Source organism: Columba livia, chromosome 11 (genome assembly GCF_036013475.1).
Source record: "Columba livia isolate bColLiv1 breed racing homer chromosome 11, bColLiv1.pat.W.v2, whole genome shotgun sequence".
Classification (NCBI taxonomy): domain Eukaryota; kingdom Metazoa; phylum Chordata; class Aves; order Columbiformes; family Columbidae; genus Columba; species Columba livia.
This window is the reverse complement of record NC_088612.1, coordinates 16,843,087-16,862,432: the sequence shown is the minus strand read 5'-3', so window position 1 is coordinate 16,862,432 and position 19,346 is coordinate 16,843,087. Positions and strand designations below refer to the sequence as shown.

The window sequence follows — 19,346 nt, the reverse complement described above, 5'->3', positions numbered from 1 at the left end:
TTAGTTTGTTTGTTTTGTTTTATTTTCTGTGTCTGTGTGTGTTTGGTTTTGACATATCTTGAAAGAGATGGTTTTTTCCTCTGTGATCTATTTCTCCTCTTCCTTATCACTCCTGGCCTGAGCTTACTTCTGGATACATACTTCTGGGTGTGCTGGTGGGTGCTGTGTTGATCTGTACCAATGCTCTTTGTTGATGTGCCTTATTTCTTTGCTTTCTTTCCCCTTTTGATTAGATACAGAAAGCAGCTTGGCTAAAAGCGTGTCACAGGTCAGTGGGAAAATGTAGATGAAATAGTCTCATGATTTATTTTTTTTTTCCTTCTGTGCTCATTAAAAAATATAAAGAGTTACAGTTCCTGAGACGCTTGGTCTGAAAGTGTTCTTGAAATGAGAAGTTATGAAACAGATTGAGGAGAATATATTTTCTGGATCTTACTAGACAGCCTAAAGTTAAACCCTTTTAGCATTAATCCTGCTGGAAAGAAGCATTTGCTTTAGAAATGCTGGTTTCATCTCGACAGTGAATGTGATGTGAAGAAGACAGACAACACCAAGCCCAGCCAGACATCTTCTTTTTGATTGGTGCAGCATGGAGGAGGTGAGGACAACACTGAGGTCAAGCTTTCTTCTCTTCCTTCTTGCAGTGGAGAAGGTCAGGTTTAGGTACACCATCTGCTCCTGCTTTTTGCATTAGAAAATTCTGTATGGCACACAGCAAAACCCAGCTATGAGGAGTTCTTGGAGTGAAAAATTTGCATGGGTGGTGCCAGGAATTGTTCTCACTTCGGATGCAGAATTGTTCACACAACCAACTTCATAAATTCAGTGTTGATACCTGTGCTGAATTTGGTTCTTCTTGCTTTGAGTTCCCCAAGTTCCTTCATGTTTAAGTTCAGCTAAGTCTGATTCAGATGGGAAGGACCCCAACTAACTGTCAGAGCAATCACCTCTCCATGTATCCTTCCAGATCCTACTTCTGCAAAAAGGTTTCTACAGCTGAGTGTGCAAGGACTTAAGTCCTATAGCTCAGCGCTGTAGATTTTACCTTTACTTTTTTTTCTTTTGTATGGGTATCACTGCCATACCTTAGCCTGCTGGAATCAATTCTCTTGATGGTGTTGTGCAGTCCCTGTAAAAGTAGCAGTTTTGGGGAAGAAAAAAAACAAAAAACAAACAAAAAACCAGAATTTGAACTGGTTACAATTTGATTGGGTGATACTACAGGTTAACATCGTAGCATGTGACAAATAGAATCTGAAGCTAAACTATTCTAAACTCTTCTTGTGAAAGCAAATGTGAGGTAAACTTTGTACACGTTGCCTCTTTGATTTAAGAAAAGTATCTCAAATGTTCCCCAGGGTGTGTGCTGTGTGTGTTCCCAGGTACTCTGACAAGTCCTTTCCACTTCTGGGCCTGCAGGACAACTCAGAATTCTGATTTTTCAAATATGGCTTCATGTAGTTTTCTGAGCTGAAAAGTACCATGTGTTTGTGTGGAGTATTGTGGACATGTAACTGGAAGCTTGTTCTGGAAAACTGACTTATCTGTGCTGACGTCAGTTTTGTCCTGCCGGGCAGATGAGAAGGACGAGGAGAAAACATAGTGCTTTGACAGACTCTTTTTGCTTTACAAGTGCTGCCATTTTCATTTTGTTCATCAACCACAGCGCTGGGCCACTCACGCCATGTGTTGGACCTGTGCAGTGTCAGCCAGATAACAGGGGATGTTCGCAGCAGCCAAGCTGCTCTGACAGTGGTTTAGTGGGAAACCCCTTGCCTGTGGTCGGCCCTTTTCAGTATGTGCAAATTACATTCATGTTGAAATTAAGATAGAAGTTGATGCAAAAGGTCAGTATATGATTTCTGACTCCAGGAAAGCTCTTCTAGCTTGCACTTTACAAACTTCAGCTGGTAATTGTATGTGTAAACTCTAACAGGTCTTAGATGTTACTAAATGTTGCTTTTGCTGGGATTTTGTTAGTTAGTTACCTCCTATTCCATCTTTTGAGAAAAATGTGGGATTAGATCACACAATGTTAAGGGAGAATCTGCTGAAACCCAAACAAAATAAAATGGCCTAACAATGGAGGAACATCAGTGGACACATGGTGTCCTAGATATCAAAGCTGATCAATACTGATGGTGGAAATCTCAACATGCAGACAGACTTCCTTCATGCTGGTGCTTCCAAAACTGCACAAGATGGGTGCATCTAGGTGGTCTTTTCAAAGTGAAGCCCTTCTGTAGGGTATCTTTAAAACTATCCAGGCAAAAACCCTTTTAATAGGAAACAAGACCTTAGGGCACTGAGAAGAGCAGCTCTTCCAGGAGAAATTCTCCAAGTTGGCCATAGAAGAATAACATGCAGCAGGACAGGCATGGGAAGAAAAGCTACAGCAAGAGCTGTATTATGTGTTTCTAGCACCCATTATGGAGCTACCATTATGCTTTCCCAGCCCCTGAGAGACACAAATTAATATCCTGTGGCTGACCGAGCCCACACATTTTGTCAAAATCAGGTTCTGGGAAATAGATGTTTTGAGACTGCTGTCAACAACTTTTTTCCTCTTTTACAAACTATAGCAAAGCTTTGAAGCTTCTGTTGTCCACAACATGCTTGATTTTTTTTTTTTTTTTTGTCAGAAACAATCTAAAAATCACCAATTCTACCCAGAAGCCTAAAAATGAAGGAATGCTCAGAAACATTTTAGAAAGTTTTTGTTATCCTGTAGGTGGTTTTCACACTATGAAACTAGTTCAAAATGGCAGGAGTGCTCTTGCTGACAGCAGAGTTACAGTGGAACTGTAGTCCACATGACAAATCACTAATTTACTTGTGCACAGTAAGCCATTAGGGATTTCTGCATTTAAGTGGTTAATCACTTAAAAACCAGAGAATTCAGGGACAGCTTTGTTAGTCCATTGATACTTTTGCTCAATCTTGTGGTGGTGGTTTTAATTCTCTGTGTTGCAGTTATATTGCCTGTAGCAGAAGGATAATCATGTTTGCCCATCGCTATAATGTGTTTGAAAACATGCTCTGAAAATGTGCATTCATAAATATATTATGTTTAGAGAAAAATCTAGTAAACACAAACCCTGAGTGTATGTGAAATGAGAAAAATGAAGGTGAAATTTATGAGATAAATCCCAGAGAGGGGAATGGCAAGTGTTCAAGGTGGTGAATTCTAAAGATATAAGGGGAAAATATAAAGTAAGGATTAAGTGAGGAAAAGCAGGGAATGTCCCAGCGTTGAAGTCACTTTGGTTAAAAGCAATCTGACACACGGTCCTTCCTCTTCCCTGTCCCAGTTCATACTGGTATTTAAACTGGGAGGAAGATCTCTGTGGTTGAAGCTGAACAGAGGTGGTTTTGAAATTCCACGTGCAAAGTCTTCTTCGGCTTGTCTTTTAATTCCCCAGATGAGCTCTTCACACAGTAAGTAGAAGCAAACTCACAGCTTAACAAATCTGCTCCTGTGTTTGGCTCCTTAATGGGATGTTTCTTACAGAGGCCACAGAGTTACCTTGCCTAAGTGGTTTCTTTTCCCTGACAGCATAGCAAGTAGCCCATCACAGGCAGCACCACAGAGGGATTAAACTTTATTTGCCTTCATGGATGTTTAACTCATTGACTGCGCTGCAGCTGGCCTAAACTCAAAGCTACAAAAGAAGTAGGCCTTGGAGTGACATATCAGTAAAGAACCTCTCAAAAAGCTGAAAGAATGTAAGATTTGTGAGACGCCAAGTCCTCGTAAAACTTGTAGCCTTGGTTTTCATCACTTCCATCCTTACAAGTCAGTATGTTAAGTGAGCTCTCCTTCAGTGCCAAATGGCCAGTACTGTTGGCTGCTTGATACATTTTCTAGAGTCTGGATCCTCCAGTAGTATAGAAATTAGTGTAGCTCTATTTGATTGCAGCACTGATTTGCAGCCCATAATGACTTGAGTTGGAGCTGGTTGTACTTACTTTTAAGATGTTTGCTGAGGCCTTGTTTGAATCTTAAATTCGGCGTGAGACTTGAGGGTTAGCACCTGAGTATGAATTTACATTTTATGAACACTTGTAGTGAGTCAAACAGAAGCCTCAATGGAGAGGACAACCAGCACTTTCACGTTAGAACACTAGGCTTGGGATCATCCTTTTATTTATTTATTTATTTATTCTCCCCATGAGCCTTAGTTGTCATTTACTGCTCCCTGGTTCTGTTGGTTTCTCAGCTTAGAAACAGCTGCTATGTGATGTGAATGATATTTTGAAGTCCTGTGCTGGAGTTCTTGTGATACCAGTGTGCAGAGAATTGGCAAGCGCTTGGAAACAAAATGGCATGTTGTATTTTGTCACTAGAAGTATGTTCAATCTGCTATTTGATTCTCTGCAGCATTTTGATTAAGAGCTCTAGTGAAGTTATGTGAAAAGTGAAAATCCTCTTTATTCTTTCTCTCCAAGAAAATGAGCGACACAGCATTGTCAAAATATTTGCCTAATCTTGCAGATTTGGATGCTTGTTGTAGTTCTTCTGACAGACCAAAACAATGGTCATTAAATGAGAAGCAGATGCAATAAATATGCAAGCAAGCTTACTATGATAGACTGAGGGGGCCGAGGAGGGAAGCTGCCAGCAGTACTCACTAAGCACTGGAGAATAAAGAAAAACCAATATTTTCTTGCTACTGTACCTTACAAATAATAGTTTTCCTTTAGTAATCTAGGCATTGCACTTTCCTGCATTGGTGTTTTTGTATGTTCTGGTGCAACATTGACTTCAAGTCTGGATGCTCCTTTTGGCTTCCTTGAATTTCTTTCTTGCCAGGAAAGGAAAATGCCAAAGAAAGGCTCTAGCTTCTTTTTTCTCTGTGTGGTTGGATTGTTTGTTTTGATTGTTGGTGGGTTTTGTTTGTTTGCTCTTTTCTTTTCTGGTTCCACTAGCTGCAGCGCTGTTATTTTAAGACTAAAGGAAGAATCTGGTTATGCTAAATTACCTTCAGAGTTTTGGGTGACTGGGAAGACAGAAACTGCTCAGCACAAACCAAAACAATCAAACAAACCCCCCTGTGTCTGACCTTGGGGAATGTTAAATTTTATATCAGGATGTGGAGTACATTTATTGAGCAGGTAGCTAGTAAAAGTCTGGTTTGTGGTTGCAGGAGTGCTATGTGAACTCATCAGGATTGGTCCATGAATTATAGATAGAATTAGAGCTTTCTAGCTTTACTGTTGCTCCAGTTATTTACTCAAACCATAAGCATTAAAGATCTATCTTTAAGAAAGAACTGGATTCTGATTTATGATCTTCTGTCAGTGATCTGTGTACATTCAAGCTTGTCTGTGATTGCTGTTAGTGTTTGTGTTTTCTTATGCGTCCTTAAGTTATTAATAAATTATAGGTATCAGCTGGTGTGTGGCAATTCCTAATCCTTGAGTTAAAAAGTAAACCCAACCATCGGCAATATGGTTGTGTGACGCTTTGCAATTCAAATTCTGTCTCCCTGCTGCCTAACCCTTCAAATCCCAGCATCTCCTCTAGGACTGTGCATAATGTGTGCACACACACATGTATGTATGCACAAATCCTTCTCAGCAAGAACATAAAGAAAGTGCTGGGTTTGGCATACATGGGAAAATGCACAATATGGAAAGGGATATCAACATGAGAACGATGCATTGCTTAGACAAATAGATGTGATAGGCTGCCTCTGAGCCAAAGATAGAGTAGCAGTACAATATATTGGGTTACAGAAGTCCCTCATTTCTCAAGGAAAGGCGCTGTGGCATGATGCCTGCGAATCAGCCCAGATTGACTTGGTTGGCAAAAAACGGTTCTGGGTCTGATGTGTTGCAGTTCCACGCCAGTCCATCAGTCCAGACACCTAGAAGGTCTGTTTGCAAAGACCAAGCACCTCTTGAGTAAAGGTTTTAGTTTTTGTTTGTTTCTTGTTGTTCTTTTTGTTTGTGGGTTTGTTGTTTGTTTGTTTGTTTTTTAACTGTATACTGAGTGTGCTTAGAACTTCTGTCTAAATGGACTAATGGCAAGTCGTTTTGGGCTTACATCCCACTGACTGTGGCTCGAGTTTGTGTATGATGGGGTTGCCACTAGAACTCACTTGTAAGGCTCTGGAAATGTCCTTTCATTTGTCTTGTGTATTATACTGTATCTCTGGTCTGGCAGTGAAGTACAGCTGCTCGTAGGAAGGTATCAGGTGAGGCAGAACCACTGCTTGAATTTTGTGTCCTCAGACTTCAAGGTGGGGAGGAAGACAGCAGGGAGGAGAATGGGGGAGGCATTGCATTGCTGTGTTCTCATTGCAGGCAGTGCAATAATAGGTAGTGATTTACTAAATGGTGTTTTGCCTTGATTTCCAAGGGCATTGAGTTCTTCGAGAGAATGCAACATTGTTGGTCCAAGGCTGGAAATGCAGAGCATATTGAATGTTTCTGTTGCCTATTCACAGATTCAGTATTGCCAAGCTCTAGATACAGAATAGCTAAAAGCGCCTGCTGTTGTATTTGACTCTTGGATGTTGCAATAGTGTTTCTTTTAGATTGTTTTCAGTCCTAATTTTCACTAGTTTATAAAGCATTATGCACAATTGGAAAGATATGAAGCATTCTAAAGTTGTCTGGATTCTACAGTTAGAGATATATATTTCTGTAATTACTTCTTTAATTAATGATTCTTCTTGGTTATGAGCTACTTGGAGTCTGAGAGCCTCTGTGATGCTGAAGTGGTCTGGTTTATATATTTCTCTGGAGAGAAAAAAAAAAGGAAAAAGAACACTGTGTAAGGTAAAGAGAAAAATTTGGAAACAGCTAGTCAGATAATAATTCCCTTCCTGTAGCTCTGTGTCAATGGAGAAGTGGTTCTTCTGGCCAAAGCTTAAAAGCAGTCGAATCAACCATATCCCCATGTTTAAACATCTGGAAAAAATATTTATAATTCTTGTGAGGAATACAAAAATGTTGATCATTAACTGTGGTTAGTAAAACTTTATTCACACATGTACAGCTCCAGCTTGAATAGATGATACTTCACTGTGTACAGACCAGTGTAAATGTTGGGTCTCTGTTATGGGTTTGCAATGTCTTTCACTCTGGGCCCGTTCCCGCTGACTGGCTGGGGCTGGAAGTACAATATGTTCAGAAACAAAGTTCTGCCTGCAAGTCACCCCACTCTACCTTTTTTCTTTTTCTTTTTTTTTTTTTCCTTCAAGGATCTCTGTCATAGGGACCCCCCGCAGTGTGGTTTAATGTGATTTAATGTGTCTCTTCCTCTGCTGCCTGAAATGCGTAACTTGGGTTTATTTTAGGCAGCACCCCTGAAGCCACTGACACAGGTGGCTCTGAGTCTTGAGGGACACTGGGTCTGTGCTGGAGGAACTGTGGCAGGGCACTCCTCAGAAAGCCCTTTACACTCAGAGTGGATGAAGCAATGACCTTTGGAAAAGGTTGGCTGCACTTGATGAGAATGTAATTATGCTGTTTTTCACCTATTGACGTTATAATGTTACATTTATTTTACTAAATGACTGTCATTTGTTTTAGTATATGAATACTTCTTGTCCACAGAGTGATGCATTTTTAATACCTTTAAAATGTAGGGAGAAATGACTAAAGCATGAAAAGTGATCCGAATTTCCTTCTCAGCTTTTAAGGATTTGATTGTGTACCCTGAGTAGTCTGACGCTTTTGAAAATTAGACCAGTGGTGTAAGTGCCTAAGCTGGAACTCCTGACATGCTCTTCCTGGAGGGGTAACTTGTAAGAGAAAGTTCATCTTGATGGAGCCGAGTGTAAAAGCCTTATCTCGCCTAATGAGGGTTCCAACCACTGAGAGCCTCCCATTCACCGTCTGATTAATTTCAGCCTCGAGTTTAAAGCCAGTTAACATAAGAGAAATAAGTGCTTCTCAGATGCTCAAATTTTTTTTTTCAGATTGCAGTTTCTCTGTACCAATGTCAGCTATCTTGTAAAGGGACTGTGGCAAAGCAAACTGACTTGTATTAATTTTTTTTAATCAGTGAAATTAAGCTGAGGGCCAACTGGAAGACTTTGGTTCTACTGGAATAACATCTTTGATTAGCTTGGGGCTAAATTACTAATTCCAGTGAAGGATTTTGAATTTTTCATTGGGCTTAATGTGCAAAGCCCTTAAATATTCTGTCATATTTAGTAATCTGAAATACCGGGGCCCTGTGAATCTGTGTCTAAAAGGCTAAACCCACAAAAATAATGCCAAAGTTTTTGCTTTAGTATTCTAAACTAAACAGATGTTGCCTTTCTGAAGTTTTCTGAATCACTACTGAGCAATAGTATAATATTTGAATATTTTTAGTGTGACGACTTCTTCGATGTTAGGATCTCAATGTAATTCAGTACATGTGAACTTGGAGCATTGACCCTGATTAAATCTTACCAAAAGCTTTAACGTTTTCTGAATATTGTACTCTAATGATGGCAACTTTGTGAGACATGTATCTAAACAGCAAACATGAAACAGCATCTACTGAAATGAATATAAATTGAATCCTAGCTCTTGATTAGTAATCTATACAGCTGATAGCTTGGACTCTGTAAAATCTGGGGCTTTACAATTCAGTAGGGGAAAAAAGGGACAATTTCAGCAATGATAGAGGCGTTGGTGAGCAAAATTAAATGGCTGATAATTGTGATAGCTTACAAAGAGTGATGTTATTTACAAAAGCTGCTTTTTGCATAGAATCTGATGTCTTCTCCCATGAGCTTACTTATAATTCATATTCCACTTTAATATGCCTGCAAAATGTGCTTTCTTTCTGTATTCGTATTATTTTTAGGATGTTATGTTTCCTTGGTGCATACACAATGAGCCTGAAATCCTGTAGGAATGTGTTTAATTTGAAAGTTTTATCCTCTGGGCCTGGTTAATTCAAATAGGAGGCTCAGAACAGTGCTGCAGCGCCGGCAAGAATGCGGGAATGGCAAATGGGCAGCACAAAGGCAGCAGAGAGCCTGTGCGGCTGCGATGCCTGCGCCGAGAGGCACCAATATCCTCAAGATCTCCTCTCTGAACCTACTCTGCTCTCTTCTTTCCTCTCTCAGTCCTGTGCACTCATCAAGGGAATGTTTGGCCAGCTTTGCTGTCCTTTATATCCTTAGTATTGTCTCTAGGGATCTCATAATTCCAGCCTTCCCAGATACTCTTTTTATCCAGTGGCACGGTGCATAGCAGTGAGCTGTTTGACTGCATTGTTGGTGATGCAATGCCTAGATAGGATTCGAAAAGGGTTTCTTGGTGTCTTTTAAAGCTGAAAAAAAAAATAAAAGGAACTGTGGCCAGCCTTAACCCCCACCCTATTTTTTTGGAAGATGGCAAGAATACACTTGCTGAGTCTGTCCTGCTCTGAGAGCAGCAAACTATGTTTGCGTCTGCAGGAATGCGAGAGCCGAGGCATTCCAGTGTGCAGCCTGCTGGAAAGCGCTGCTGGCTCACGGGCAGCCGAGGGGAACAGGCCCTGCGACGAGGGCTGGGGGAGAGAAATGAAAGGCATTTCTTCTAATACCCTGGGCAGCATATGCAGGATGTTATGTCTGGCTTGGGCTGAGCTGACGTGGTGCCTCAGCTTTTTTTCTTTTAATGCTGGAAAAATAGATATAAGGGAAATAAGAGAGAGAACAAAACTGAAGTGAAAAAACATCTTTATATTTCACAGTGAAGAATTTGCAAATTTGCAACATCTTTCCTCAAGGAAACTGGGCTGTCACTAGAGATAGGAAGCCAACAGCATCAAATTTTATGCAGATTTATAGTCCACTTGAATATCCAAATTATTGCAGCCTCATTCCATGACTTGTGGCAAGGCACGATGTGGGCAGCTGTGGGGTGGGGTTGGGAGATGCCTCCAAGCAGCCCAGCTAAAGGAGAATTCCAGGTGTCTGCTAGACAAGAGGAGACAGTAGGGTGGAGAAGAGGAATGAGAAAACTCCTTGGCTTGTGGTTGGCCAAGGAACATCTCTAGGCTTGTACCCAGTGAGGCAGGAAGGGAAGGAATTAGCTCCGTCCTTGAAAGGGGGATATGCATTTACTGGCGAGTCGTGTGTCCTTTTCTCCGTGTGTCTCTGGAGGGTGGAGTGGCTCTTATTACTTTTCCATAGCTGCTGCTGAGTAACTAGAGTTGAACCTTGCTTCCTTTCCAGGAAGGGGATGTGGTCAGATTTTTCTGATTTCTCTGATGCTAGACCTGTCTTCAGTGCACGTCAGCACTCAGGCTGGTACCTTGCTTGGAATAAGTCTGTCTTCCTTGGCTTTCATTTCGACCTGGTGTAAAATGGATTTACCTTCTATTTGAAACCTACACAGACAGGCTCTGTGCAGTCCTTGCCCTTCCTGGAATTCGCCAGTTGCACCCCAAAATGTAGCTTCTCTTTTTAGAAGCAGAAGTGTTTAAAAGGCACTAAGTGTGTGTATGTGGGGGAAATCCCATTCAGTGCTATATACCTGATCAGCAACTGTGGGCTGTCAACTGCCTCATTTATTGCAGTATATTAATAATGCAAGTCCCTAAGGCTGATTATTGTCTCTGGAGTCTGCTATGTGCAAGTGCTTTTCTATTCCAATGAATTCAGTAAGCAAAGTCCCACTGCCAGGGCCAGTGCCGAGCAGCCCCTGGCTTAGAAAAGATAAGCTGTGCTTTTGTTTGTTTGTTTGTTTGTTTTTCTTTATTGAGGCTGAGCCTTACATTGCCCAGGAATTTTTGTGTTGCTACTCCTGACTTTCATAAACAATCCAGATTACAAGTGAAGGCTTCCTTTCACCGTTTTAAATACTAAGAGGTAGAAGAGAGTGAAACAACCATGCCATTGTATTTACCTCTTGCATAAAAGGAAAGTGCTTTGTCTGAAGAAAGAACGGACAAAACATTCATTGGAATTCATTGCATTCTTCAGCTTTCAGAAATTGCAGGGATCTACTCCCCCTGCTTCCCTAGGAGTGTGTACACTGGGATTTCTAGCTCAAATTTATTTTGCTGAGGCTTTGGAGTCAAGTTTTTATATATAGTTTTTGATGTAGAACCTAATTAGGCCCTACACATCTTAATACTTTTTGCTGCATCTGCATTAAAGATGGCATTGCATATATTTGCATACGATTTACATTTGAAAGTTAGCCATGCTGTGTGCAATAATCATTTTAACCAAGTACCATTGACAGTCAATATTCTGAATAAGCATACAGAATACCTGGGTTTTGTGGGAATAAGCACACAAAAGTATGGGTGCATACAGTTTTCTTTCTCAAGCAGTCTTGAGAAATTTGGATTTCTTTTTTAACATAAGTTTGGGATATTTCCCACAGACAGGTGAGCAAGAGGAGCTTAAAGATTAAAGCTCCTGCTTTAACTGGAACCAGCCTGTGCAAGACTGTGTCAAACTGTGCCAGTACTCACCAAAACTGTCTCTGCAGTTTGAGCACATGCCGTCTGCTGCAAGTGCTGTTGTCAGTCACAATGCTCAGATATGGCAGTCAGTTCTGGAATTTCAGCTTTGTCCCACTCTGAATTTAAATGGTGGCTAAAAAACAGGTCTCTGGGAAGGTCTGACATTATTGGATTTTAGTTCTGGCATGTAAAAGATAGCTGGTTTACTAATGAGTTTTCAGAAGTACTGATGGTGGTCAATGGTGGAAAATCCTGAGGCCCTGTTGTTTTTTTCCTGTGGAAGCATACTTGGTTGTTCAGTTTTTAATTGATCTCAAATCCAAAAAGAAATCCACATATGGTACGAAGTCAGCGAAAGAAAGCAAGAGAGTTACTTTGCAGAGCAAAGAATCACTGTGTGTTGAGACTTAGGCCAAGCAGTCAGCCCGAGAGATGCAGACCTGCATCTTTGATAGTCAGTTTAAAGAACATGCCAGCAAAAGTGTATATGTTTTACTGAACAAAACTCAGTTTGGTTTTTGGTGGTTGGTTGTGTGGGGTTTGTTTTGGTTTGGTTTTGACTGGGGGGGTTTACATTTCTCATTTTGTGACTATGACGATGTCAAAACCTTTTCAGACTTCCTTAAGAAAGCTTGAAAAGAGCTTGGAGTGCGCTGGTGCCTAGGCTAGGAAAGATCAGATGGAGGCATATTCTTGTTAGACAGACTTCAGATCTGATTCTCTGAGGAGCAAACTAGGAGTTTAACTTTCGTGATATGGATGAGTTGCACAAACCAGCAGAGTCAAATGTTAATTTATGTCTCGGCAGGTAAGTAATAGGAAAAATCAAGAAGGATGAGTAAAATAATCTGCAATCTTTCATCTGCAGGCAAATAGTTTTTACTTCTTTGCATGTACTTATCTGGCTGCTTTCATCTGTGTAGACATCGCAGACAGCTGATGTTTGGCAAGGTGGCAAGCTAATGAAGGATTTGATTTTGCAAGATTGAAGTTAACTGGAGTTTTTTCATTCTCTTGGTCAGATGCTTTAGAAACATGTGGTTGTCAGGTCAGAAATTGAATGAATCCTCCCTTTTGCAGTATTCCCAGATAAATGGAAAGGGGTTCTCAATCATGCAACCTCTTAAACTTTTTCCATCTAGTTTCTTTATTCTGCTTCCTCTACAAATTGAGCACAAATGAACTCATGAGAGATGCTACAGATGGTTTGAGTGGTGGCGTGAAATCAGCACCGTGTCCGCCAGAGGATGTGGCTTCATCACCTGGTGTTGCTGGCACTGTGAAAACCACTCTGGTACCTGGTGTAGCTAACAGGGGCCAAGGATTGCCACGTTTCTCAGGTAGCTGAATCAATGACAATTCTGTGTATAAAAGTGCATTCTAAAATCAAATACATTTCATGTTAATAATCACAATGATGTAGACAAAAGTACTTTGGATTGTCAGTGATGTAAATGTTTACATCTTGACAAGCATGTGTGAGTAAAGATTAGCAGTGACATAAATTCTTCAGAAACACTGAAGTAAGGATTTTGGCTTGTTTAGAACTTTGATTCCTTCCTGCTTCCTGCTCTGCACTGCACTTCGGTGCCTCTGAAGATGCTCTAGCACTTGCATGAGGCCTGTGGTACCTGCTTTGCCTTTACAAGTCAAGGAAAGCACGTAGGTGTGAGTCTTGACTCAGCTCCTGCATCTCTGTTCTTCTTTTGTGGCTGTGGGAAGACTTGCCTGAAATAGAGCTGGCTTTGCTTCTGGGAAAAAAAAAAAGCATCATGTTTAAGTAATTTCATTCTATATTAACTTTGTGCTTCATAACATTCACATTTTTTTTAATAATTTTGTCTCATCCAAGACAATCAAAGAGCATTTTCCATGGAGGCCTTTCTCAGACAAAAGGCTTTCAGAGCAGCTTTTCTGAGAGTGCATTCTACACCATGTGAATTCTGGGAAAATAAGTTCTGAAAATTATTTTCATATCTGTTTAGTGAAAGATGAGCTTAGTTTCAAAACCCATGAACTCTGAAGTGTCCCCTCCTTGGAGAGTGCTCTTCTGAGGTAACATTTCTGCTTTTATATTTACAGACAGACATTCTAATTATCTGGATGATGATAATGAATGTGTTGCTTGCAACCTATTGTATGAGGGTGAAAAAACCAGGAGGGTGATTGTAGATCGTGCTCTTGTCTTAAATCATGAGAAACTAAAACATAAGAGAAGAATGCAGAAAATAGAGCATAAAAAATAACGTTTTACTAATGAAAATTTTCCCCATTAAGCAAAAAAGGAGAGGGAAGACAGTAAACAAGTGGTACTGAAACAAGTGAGAGATTTGAATCCAGCTCAGAATGCTACATGTATAATTGATTATTAGAATTTATTTTGATTGTGCTGCTTTCTTTTCTTTGTACTACCACAGCTTAACTGTGCTGTAACAGCTCTCAGGAAGAAAATGAGTGGCTTTGTTTTGCTTTTTCCATATAAATCTGAAATTGTTGTGATTTTTGTCACCTAGAATTTTTTTGGACTGTTAGTTAATGTGAGTTGGCTTCAGCTCTGATACCAGCTGTCAGTAGTTACACTGGCATTTAAATTGTCATCCTTAAAGATCAATTTTAGCAAGCTCCTGAAATCAATTAGACCCTTCACTGGTGTGCAAATATTGTTTTAGACTGAGAGCAGACTCAGGCAGGTGGCATGTGTGAGTCTATATTTCCTTTGCATTTTTCTCTCCATATTTGTAGTGCTGCAGCGTGACTGGGAAGATTGGAAGGATAAACCTCAGGCTTCAGTGTACGATTTAAGAACTAGTAGTGAATCCCCCAGAAGCTGCCTCAAGACTTCAACATTTTCACTATTGTATAGGGGACAAAATTAAGATATTTCAAAGGGTTTTTTTTTCCTTACTGTTCCTACTGCAGTCTACTTATTAGTGGTGTTTATTTGCATTTATCACAAAACAGCCTTTGGCAGTTAAGAGCAAAGGAATGTTGTTGTTGTAGCACATGCGCTTCCAAATGTTGGAAATATGGTGGCATATGTTCTTTCAGTGCATGTTTTAAGAATTACTATTAACTTTTAAAAGGCAGTATTTTGGAATTGCGAGAAATTATGCACCAAATCTCATCAAACTTTTGTGTTTGTTTCATGCAGAATATACAGATGATTTAGAAATGTCATTATTTTATAACTGTATTGCTTGGCTGTTACTCATTTAAACAGAGAAGTATCTTTTTCTAAAATAGTTACTCTGAGCTTTGGGCAATTAACATATGGCTTGTCAAATAGGTGTTCAGAAACCTTTAGCATGCTGTCTCTAATGCAGTCTGATGTTCACTTAATACTCGGTGAAAATGTTAATTTGAAGTGTATTCAGTCAGCCTATCCAGCATGCAGATCCCCGAGAGCTGCTGAGAAACGTGTCTGTGGAGGGGGCTGCAAGACTGTGAGTGTAGTACGGCTGTAAGGAAAGCTTAGAGAAATCTCTACAATGCTTTGCTCTTAAATTTATGCTCTGAAATGCGGGCTAAGCTGGGAACTTGGAAGATACTTGCTGGCCTGCCTGCTGTAAGTCAGGCGGTATTTTAGAATTCAGTTGAAACAGGGAGGTTTTACGTAGCTGTTTTCTGCTTTTAGCTGTTTAATGCTCAAAATTGCTCCATGTTTACTTATGTAGATATGGGTTCAAAACCAAATTGCTCTACATTTTAATGTCAAAAGGAAATGACTTATGAAATTGAGCTCAGGAAATGAGAGTGCTGTCAGTTTATTGCATCTGTTGGTCACTCAGGTAAAACCTCAGAACACTTTTTTGTTCTGTAGCACACGACAGATGCATACAGAGATGTTCTTAGTAAAGTGTCCAAGGGAGATGAGGTAGCAGTGTTTGCAGTTCATGTGTTGATTAATCTGTCTGCTTTTTTTTCCCCTTTTGAATGTGCAAATTAATAAACTCATGAACTCTTCATCATGGTCTGGGCAGGTAGAGCTGTATTTTTCTAAGCATATCAGCAAATATGATAAGATGCAGAGTCACTCTGGCAAAGGGTGTTGGTGGACTGGCTTCCAAGAGTTTGGCTGTACACACAGGAAAGGTTTGTGTCCCCTTACTCTGACTTTGGATGAGCTTTGTTTTTTATTATCAATTACCCACCTTACCAGCACAAAACGCATTTCTACTGTTCCGTTTCTTATGTTCAGTGAAGAGGACTTGTGACCAGATTCTGGCCTAGAAGAACACAGTAGAATCAAGATGGGATAGACGCACTGGATCTTTTAAATCTACTTCTGTTCATCATGTCTTGGTATTCTGTATTTAGTCTTATGGTTCTTATATAGGCTTGGCCCTTTGAAAAAGACCTTGTAATTATTTAACATCATTTTATCCTCTTACCTAAAAAGACAGAAAAACTGTGGCCAAGGGCATGGGCTTAGTCATGAATTAATTTATTGCGCTACGGTCGTGTTCAAGTACATTTACTTTAGTAACAGACTGATAGTAAGGTTGTACTTTTACACAGCTCGTGGGGAAGCCATGGGTTAAGAAGCTCTACCAACTGCCTATAGTGTTTGGAATTCAACAGTACAAGGCTTTTAGCACCGCAGCTAATTTACTTGTGCTTTTTGCCCATGTGGTTGATGTATGCGTCAGTTTTATCAAGATTGCTTTGGAGCTGGCTTGAAAGCACTCTGCTTGATCCTTGCACCTTGCATTGGCCCTAGGGCCTTTTCCAAACGGACGTCCTGACTGCTGCCTGTTGAGGTATTTGCAGGTATCCAGGATTACGCAGAAGCATACGTAGCCTTGAGGAGGAGAAAAGGTCACAAGCGTACTCTACAAAACAAAATTTTTGCTTGTTAAAATAGTGTAATTTCTTTTTTGCCTTCATATTTTCTTTGTTAGTGGATGTTATATCTTCTGTGTTTAACAGCGAATTAATCTTTGTCAAGAAACACTGTCAATACAAGTGTGATTATAATAGATCATTTGCATAGTGGAAGAAAATCTTAAAAATACAGAAGAAAAAAAGGTTGTTTTCTTGTGTGTTGTAAAGTGGGTGTCTGTGAGACATTCAGAAGGGTTGAAAAATTTCCATGTTTGTCCTGTGGTATCTCTGAAGCAGGATCCTGCAGGTCAGGGGTCGTACAGAGCCGTGGGACAGTGCCACACACAAAGGGTCCTGTGATCCGCGTTGTTTCCAAAGGCAGCACACACACTTTGCTGCCAGCAGAGAGGGAACACCTCACCAACTGCCCAAAGACAGAGCAGGGTAGAACATTGTGAGCAAGTAAACTTTGTGCGGTAGGTGAAATAGGGAATGGAAACTCTGGTCTAAATGAGGAAAATACCTTTGTCTTACTTCCCTAACTCATCTTCTGCTGTTCCCTCTGTTGAGTTAGTGTGGGGTTATGAAGATCAGCTCACTGGCCCATCTGTTTGATAGCACCATTTCTGAAAAAGATACAAACACCCTACATAGCAAACCAGTTCATCTTGACATGCTGACAGGGAGTGAACCAACTGTCTACATGAAGTCCAAGAATTTCTCCTACCTGATCTCTTGGCCTTTGTGATAACCCGTGCCAATGAGTACTCCCAGCTTTTATGTACATTCAGCTGGATCTCCTCGTGTTTTTCCTCATGTGAAAGGATAAGCAGGTATATATTCTGTACCTTTCATAACCTTTTAGTGTTTCATACATATTTCTGTCCTGTGTGATAATTTCTCTTCAGAATTAAGGTGTCCAGATTTCTTAAGCATACATCAAGTTTCCTACCGTTTTGTAGCGAATCATTGTGAATTTTGGATTTCATTCCTGCTGCAAACAGAAACAACCCTTTGTAAACTTTTTTTCTGAGTAACAAACCTCAGAATGAGGGCATATGTACCTTAAAAGTGGGAACATGATACTTTGGGGTTTTTATAGGTAACATGCAAAAAGAGCACAGTAAGTACAAAACTTGTTCCACTAGTGACTGGGTTTTGCCTCTGGTTTCACGTCTCTCCCATTGTCAGTGTTGTTCTTCGCTCCTCTCCTCCTCCTGCCTTGCTCTCCCTGCTCTCCCCAAACCACACTGTGCACAGTGCCGGAGTCCTTTCGTTCTGGTCAGCACTGCTGCGTGTCTGCGCTTAGAGAGCAAGGCTGGCTGTACCTGGAGGCCAGAATAGGTGAGGCCTGTCTCTTTAGTTCAGAGAAAAATCCTGCTTAACAGTGTCTGGGTTTTTTGTACTTGACAGTATTTTCTCAAAAATGTCTTCCGCACCAAATCAGAAGCACAGAGGAGTGGTGTTGTATGCCAAGGAGCAGGGGATGAAGGTCTCGGAAATCCAGGCATCTGTTAATAGCTCTGTGACCAGATTGTTATGTGACTTTGTAAAAGGCTTATAACCTGTCTCTGTCTCCCTTTCTGCTCATGGAAAATGTGTAAATAATACTTTTCTCACCGTGGCTTTGTTGAGGCTTAATTAGTAGATGCCCACAAAGCGTGGAAGAAAAAATTGGGGTGTTTTTCAGAGTTAATTGCAGTGATGTGCTTAGCATGTAGGAGCCTGTAAGCTCGCCCCCTGAGAATGGTCTGGATTGGCTGCTGCCAAGTGTTTTCTTCAGCTTGCAAATTTATGAAAACTCACAGCTAAATTTCTTATGTTGAATATTGTGAAAGATTTAAACAAAGTGCTTATCTTATCATGTCTGTATATCTCAGCAGATTAACGGTTAATCCAGGATCTAGCAGAGGTAGTTTCTTTCCTTCTGTCTGGTAATATCTATTATCAAGGTTAACTTGAATTTCCCTCCAGAAGGACGACTGACCAAATCACCAGTTTACATGGAACCTCTTATACTGTTGTTAGTTTGTTGCAGTTGTGTGTTTGCAGGTAAGATAACTGCAATTTTGTATGCAGTTAGCAGCTTTGTTCATTAAATTTCCATTTTGAGAATGTAGTTTTGGGCAGATCTGTTGGTTGTCAGAAATGTCCCAGAGCTTGTAATCCTTATCGATCTATAAATGTGCCTTTGGGTTATTGGGTCATCTACATCACCTCTGGAGGTTTTGGCTGTGAGTATCTAGTTTCTGTATTGACGGTAGTACAGCAGGCAGGTGGACACTGTTGGAGAATAGCAGGGTGAATGTCATTGATTTCTCCTGCATCAGGGCAAACATATGTACAGGAAGAAATGTGTTTATTTTCTAGCCCTTCCCTTCGCTGTTGTTGAATGTTGTTTTTCATCCCAAAGCATAATCCCATCGGCTCTTCACCTTGGCACGCTCCACTTTTCACACCACTTTCTGTTTCTGATTTGGGAGGGCGAGTCCAAGTCTTTCGATGCCCACAAGTATTCAGGGATCAGCAGTTACCACCTGTATGAAGCAAGGGAAGTACCCATGTAAGTAATTAATATGGATGTTTACTAACTGTCTGTTTCCAAGTGTCTCTTCTTGGCTCTGCTTATAGAAGGCATTGGAATGCATTGCGGTATGTCTGTTTCTCTTGCTGCTATAGCTACTTTCAGGGAGTGGCAGGTTTCTTGAATAAATGAATAAAAGAGGAGGAGGGTTTGTCAGATGTTCCAGGGTGCTCTTCCAATACTGGAGTCAAGAAGACACAAATTAATAAAGTGGAGAAACCCGTGGAGCTTGCTGTAATCCTTCTGAAGTTATTTAAGAACAGACCTCGAGTTTCAGCACAAAGACTTTGTCACTGGTAACAAAGGTTTGCCACCTGAGGAGACCAGCGTGGTGATGGTGTCTAACAGCTCCTGTCTGAGCTGTGATGTGTATGAGACTGCTCTTGTTTTTCACATTTAAAGGAGGAGGAAGACTGGCATTGCTGGTATTACCCCTGTGCTAACGGGGTAGAAGTGGTGGTGCTAGCAGGAGTAGAAGTGATGTCTTATGGTAACTGCTATATAGGATTTCTCCATACTAAAAAA

General features: G+C 40.6%; 1 protein-coding gene across 4 annotated transcripts in view; it reads left to right on the top strand.

Moving 5' to 3' along the window:
• RORA (RAR related orphan receptor A) overlaps positions 1 to 19,346 on the top strand; it is a 397,620-nt gene that overhangs the window by 135,076 nt on the left and 243,198 nt on the right.